Below are 6,773 nucleotides of genomic sequence, written 5' to 3' on the forward strand. Positions count from 1 at the left end.
GTTATGTCCACCATTCAGAGGTAACTAGTTGTTCTGTCCACCATTCAGAGGTAACTAGTTGTTCTGTCCACCATTCAGAGGTAACTAGTTGTTCTGTCCACCATTCAGAGGTAACTAGTTGTTCTGTCCACCATTCAGAGGTAACTAGTTGTTCTGTCCGCCACTCAGAGGTAACTAGTTGTTCTGTCCACCATTCAGAGGTAACTAGTTGACATGTTCTGTCCACAATTCAGAGGTAACTAGTTGTTCTGTCCACCATTCAGAGGTAACTAGTTGTTCTGTCCACCATTCAGAGGTAACTAGTTGTTCTGTCCACCATTCAGAGGTAACTAGTTGTTCTGTCCACCATTCAGAGGTAACTAGTTGTTCTGTCCCACCAATCAGAGGTAACTAGTTGTTCTGTCCACCATTCAGAGGTAACTAGTTGTTCTGTCCACCATTCAGAGGTAACTAGTTGTTCTGTCCACCATTCAGAGGTAACTAGTTGTTCTGTCCACCATTCAGAGGTAACTAGTTGTTCTGTCCACCATTCAGAGGTAACTAGTTGTTCTGTCCTCCATTCAGAGGTAACTAGTTGTTCTGTCCACCATTCAGAGGTAACTAGTTGTTCTGTCCACCATTCAGAGGTAACTAGTTGTTCTGTCCACCATTCAGAGGTAACTAGTTGTTCTGTCCTCCAATCAGAGGTAACTAGTTGTTCTGTCCTCCAATCAGAGGTAACTAGTTATTCTGTCCACCATTCAGAGGTAACTAGTTGTTCTGTCCACCATTCAGAGGTAACTAGTTGACATGTTCTGTCCACCATTCAGAGGTAACTAGTTGACATGTTCTGTCCACCATTCAGAGGTAACTAGTTGTTCTGTCCACCATTCAGAGGTAACTAGTTGTTCTGTCCACCATTCAGAGGTAACTAGTTGTTCTGTCCGCCATTCAGAGGTAACTAGTTGTTCTGTCCACCATTCAGAGGTAACTAGTTGACATGTTCTGTCCACAATTCAGAGGTAACTAGTTGTTCTGTCCACCATTCAGAGGTAACTAGTTGTTCTGTCCACCATTCAGAGGTAACTAGTTGTTCTGTCCACCATTCAGAGGTAACTATTTGTTCTGTCCACCAATCAGAGGTAACTAGTTGTTCTGTCCACCAATCAGAGGTAACTAGTTGTTCTGTCCACCATTCAGAGGTAACTAGTTGTTCTGTCCGCCATTCAGAGGTAACTAGTTGTTCTGTCCACCATTCAGAGGTAACTAGTTGACATGTTCTGTCCACAATTCAGAGGTAACTAGTTGTTCTGTCCACCATTCAGAGGTAACTAGTTGTTCTGTCCACCATTCAGAGGTAACTAGTTGTTCTGTCCACCATTCAGAGGTAACTAGTTCTTCTGTCCACCAATCAGAGGTAACTAGTTGTTATGTCCACCATTCAGAGGTAACTAGTTGTTCTGTCCACCATTCAGAGGTAACTAGTTGTTCTGTCCTCCAATCAGAGGTAACTAGTTGTTCTGTCCACCATTCAGAGGTAACTAGTTGACATGTTCTGTCCACAATTCAGAGGTAACTAGTTGTTCTGTCCACCATTCAGAGGTAACTAGTTGACATGTTCTGTCCACCATTCAGAGGTAACTAGTTGACATGTTCTGTCCACCATTCAGAGGTAACTAGTTGTTCTGTCCACCATTCAGAGGTAACTAGTTGTTCTGTCCGCCATTCAGAGGTAACTAGTTGTTCTGTCCACCATTCAGAGGTAACTAGTTGACATGTTCTGTCCACAATTCAGAGGTAACTAGTTGTTCTGTCCACCATTCAGAGGTAACTAGTTGTTCTGTCCACCATTCAGAGGTAACTAGTTGTTCTGTCCCACCATTCAGAGGTAACTAGTTGTTCTGTCCACCAATCAGAGGTAACTAGTTGTTCTGTCCACCAATCAGAGGTAACTAGTTGTTCTGTCCACCATTCAGAGGTAACTAGTTGTTCTGTCCGCCATTCAGAGGTAACTAGTTGTTCTGTCCACCATTCAGAGGTAACTAGTTGACATGTTCTGTCCACAATTCAGAGGTAACTAGTTGTTCTGTCCACCATTCAGAGGTAACTAGTTGTTCTGTCCACCATTCAGAGGTAACTAGTTGTTCTGTCCACCATTCAGAGGTAACTAGTTGTTCTGTCCACCAATCAGAGGTAACTAGTTGTTATGTCCACCATTCAGAGGTAACTAGTTGTTCTGTCCACCATTCAGAGGTAACTAGTTGTTCTGTCCTCCAATCAGAGGTAACTAGTTGTTCTGTCCACCATTCAGAGGTAACTAGTTGACATGTTCTGTCCACAATTCAGAGGTAACTAGTTGTTCTGTCCACCATTCAGAGGTAACTAGTTGTTCTGTCCTCCAATCAGAGGTAACTAGTTGTTCTGTCCACCATTCAGAGGTAACTAGTTGTTCTGTCCACCATTCAGAGGTAACTAGTTGTTATGTCCACCATTCAGAGGTAACTAGTTGTTATGTCCACCATTCAGAGGTAACTAGTTGTTCTGTCCACCATTCAGAGGTAACTAGTTGACATGTTCTGTCCACCATTCAGAGGTAACTAGTTGTTCTGTCCACCATTCAGAGGTAACTAGTTGTTCTGTCCACCATTCAGAGGTAACTAGTTGTTCTGTCCACCATTCAGAGGTAACTAGTTGTTCTGTCCGCCACTCAGAGGTAACTAGTTGTTCTGTCCACCATTCAGAGGTAACTAGTTGACATGTTCTGTCCACAATTCAGAGGTAACTAGTTGTTCTGTCCACCATTCAGAGGTAACTAGTTGTTCTGTCCACCATTCAGAGGTAACTAGTTGTTCTGTCCACCATTCAGAGGTAACTAGTTGTTCTGTCCACCAATCAGAGGTAACTAGTTGTTCTGTCCACCAATCAGAGGTAACTAGTTGTTCTGTCCACCATTCAGAGGTAACTAGTTGACATGTTCTGTCCACCATTCAGAGGTAACTAGTTGTTCTGTCCACCATTCAGAGGTAACTAGTTGTTCTGTCCACCATTCAGAGGTAACTAGTTGTTCTGTCCACCATTCAGAGGTAACTAGTTGTTATGTCCACCATTCAGAGGTAACTAGTTGTTATGTCCACCATTCAGAGGTAACTAGTTGTTCTGTCCACCATTCAGAGGTAACTAGTTGACATGTTCTGTCCACCATTCAGAGGTAACTAGTTGTTCTGTCCACCATTCAGAGGTAACTAGTTGTTCTGTCCACCATTCAGAGGTAACTAGTTGTTCTGTCCACCATTCAGAGGTAACTAGTTGTTCTGTCCACCATTCAGAGGTAACTAGTTGTTCTGTCCGCCATTCAGAGGTAACTAGTTGTTCTGTCCACCATTCAGAGGTAACTAGTTGACATGTTCTGTCCACAATTCAGAGGTAACTAGTTGTTCTGTCCACCATTCAGAGGTAACTAGTTGTTCTGTCCACCATTCAGAGGTAACTAGTTGTTATGTCCACCATTCAGAGGTAACTAGTTGTTCTGTCCACCATTCAGAGGTAACTAGTTGACATGTTCTGTCCACCATTCAGAGGTAACTAGTTGTTCTGTCCACCATTCAGAGGTAACTAGTTGTTCTGTCCACCATTCAGAGGTAACTAGTTGTTCTGTCCACCATTCAGAGGTAACTAGTTGTTCTGTCCACCATTCAGAGGTAACTAGTTGTTCTGTCCGCCATTCAGAGGTAACTAGTTGTTCTGTCCACCATTCAGAGGTAACTAGTTGACATGTTCTGTCCACAATTCAGAGGTAACTAGTTGTTCTGTCCACCATTCAGAGGTAACTAGTTGTTCTGTCCACCATTCAGAGGTAACTAGTTGTTCTGTCCACCATTCAGAGGTAACTAGTTGTTCTGTCCACCAATCAGAGGTAACTAGTTGTTCTGTCCACCAATCAGAGGTAACTAGTTGTTCTGTCCACCATTCAGAGGTAACTAGTTGACATGTTCTGTCCACCATTCAGAGGTAACTAGTTGTTCTGTCCACCATTCAGAGGTAACTAGTTGTTCTGTCCACCATTCAGAGGTAACTAGTTGTTCTGTCCACCATTCAGAGGTAACTAGTTGTTCTGTCCACCATTCAGAGGTAACTAGTTGTTCTGTCCACCAATCAGAGGTAACTAGTTGTTCTGTCCACCAATCAGAGGTAACTAGTTGTTCTGTCCACCATTCAGAGGTAACTAGTTGACATGTTCTGTCCACCATTCAGAGGTAACTAGTTGTTCTGTCCACCATTCAGAGGTAACTAGTTGTTCTGTCCACCATTCAGAGGTAACTAGTTGTTCTGTCCACCATTCAGAGGTAACAAGTTGTTCTGTCCTCCAATCAGAGGTAACTAGTTGTTCTGTCCACCATTCAGAGGTAACTAGTTGTTCTGTCCACCATTCAGAGGTAACTAGTTGTTCTGTCCTCCAATCAGAGGTAACTAGTTGTTCTGTCCACCATTCAGAGGTAACTAGTTGACATGTTATGTCCACAATTCAGAGGTAACTAGTTGTTCTGTCCACCATTCAGAGGTAACTAGTTGTTCTGTCCACCATTCAGAGGTAACTAGTTGTTATGTCCACCATTCAGAGGTAACTAGTTGTTCTGTCCACCAATCAGAGGTAACTAGTTGTTCTGTCCACCAATCAGAGGTAACTAGTTGTTCTGTCCACCATTCAGAGGTAACTAGTTGTTCTGTCCGCCATTCAGAGGTAACTAGTTGTTCTGTCCACCATTCAGAGGTAACTAGTTGACATGTTCTGTCCACAATTCAGAGGTAACTAGTTGTTCTGTCCACCATTCAGAGGTAACTAGTTGTTCTGTCCACCATTCAGAGGTAACTAGTTGTTCTGTCCACCATTCAGAGGTAACTAGTTGTTCTGTCCACCAATCAGAGGTAACTAGTTGTTATGTCCACCATTCAGAGGTAACTAGTTGTTCTGTCCACCATTCAGAGGTAACTAGTTGTTCTGTCCTCCAATCAGAGGTAACTAGTTGTTCTGTCCACCATTCAGAGGTAACTAGTTGACATGTTCTGTCCACAATTCAGAGGTAACTAGTTGTTCTGTCCACCATTCAGAGGTAACTAGTTGTTCTGTCCTCCAATCAGAGGTAACTAGTTGTTCTGTCCACCATTCAGAGGTAACTAGTTGTTCTGTCCACCATTCAGAGGTAACTAGTTGTTATGTCCACCATTCAGAGGTAACTAGTTGTTATGTCCACCATTCAGAGGTAACTAGTTGTTCTGTCCACCATTCAGAGGTAACTAGTTGACATGTTCTGTCCACCATTCAGAGGTAACTAGTTGTTCTGTCCACCATTCAGAGGTAACTAGTTGTTCTGTCCACCATTCAGAGGTAACTAGTTGACATGTTCTGTCCACCATTCAGAGGTAACTAGTTGTTCTGTCCACCATTCAGAGGTAACTAGTTGTTCTGTCCACCATTCAGAGGTAACTAGTTGTTCTGTCCGCCATTCAGAGGTAACTAGTTGTTCTGTCCACCATTCAGAGGTAACTAGTTGTTCTGTCCTCCAATCAGAGGTAACTAGTTGTTCTGTCCACCATTCAGAGGTAACTAGTTGTTCTGTCCACCATTCAGAGGTAACTAGTTGACATGTTCTGTCCACCATTCAGAGGTAACTAGTTGACATGTTCTGTCCACCATTCAGAGGTAACTAGTTGTTCTGTCCACCATTCAGAGGTAACTAGTTGTTCTGTCCACCATTCAGAGGTAACTAGTTGACATGTTCTGTCCACCATTCAGAGGTAACTAGTTGTTCTGTCCACCATTCAGAGGTAACTAGTTGTTCTGTCCACCATTCAGAGGTAACTAGTTGTTCTGTCCACCATTCAGAGGTAACTAGTTGTTCTGTCCACCATTCAGAGGTAACTAGTTGTTCTGTCCACCATTCAGAGGTAACTAGTTGTTCTGTCCACCATTCAGAGGTAACTAGTTGTTCTGTCCACCATTCAGAGGTAACAAGTTGTTCTGTCCTCCAATCAGAGGTAACTAGTTGTTCTGTCCACCATTCAGAGGTAACTAGTTGTTCTGTCCACCATTCAGAGGTAACTAGTTGTTCTGTCCACCATTCAGAGGTAACTAGTTGTTCTGTCCACCATTCAGAGGTAACTAGTTGTTCTGTCCACCATTCAGAGGTAACTAGTTGTTCTGTCCACCATTCAGAGGTAACTAGTTGTTCTGTCCTCCAATCAGAGGTAACTAGTTGTTCTGTCCACCATTCAGAGGTAACTAGTTGACATGTTCTGTCCACCATTCAGAGGTAACTAGTTGTTCTGTCCACCATTCAGAGGTAACTAGTTGTTCTGTCCTCCAATCAGAGGTAACTAGTTGTTCTGTCCACCATTCAGAGGTAACTAGTTGTTCTGTCCACCATTCAGAGGTAACTAGTTGTTCTGTCCACCATTCAGAGGTAACTAGTTGTTCTGTCCACCATTCAGAGGTAACTAGTTGTTCTGTCCACCATTCAGAGGTAACTAGTTGTTATGTCCACCATTCAGAGGTAACTAGTTGTTCTGTCCACCATTCAGAGGTAACTAGTTGTTCTGTCCTCCAATCAGAGGTAACTAGTTGTTCTGTCCACCATTCAGAGGTAACTAGTTGACATGTTCTGTCCACAATTCAGAGGTAACTAGTTGTTCTGTCCACCATTCAGAGGTAACTAGTTGTTCTGTCCTCCAATCAGAGGTAACTAGTTGTTCTGTCCACCATTCAGAGGTAACTAGTTGTTCTGTCCACCATTCAGAGG

The sequence above is a fragment of the Oncorhynchus nerka genome, unplaced genomic scaffold, assembly GCF_034236695.1.
Source record: "Oncorhynchus nerka isolate Pitt River unplaced genomic scaffold, Oner_Uvic_2.0 unplaced_scaffold_419___fragment_2___debris, whole genome shotgun sequence".
In the NCBI taxonomy this organism is placed as follows: domain Eukaryota; kingdom Metazoa; phylum Chordata; class Actinopteri; order Salmoniformes; family Salmonidae; genus Oncorhynchus; species Oncorhynchus nerka.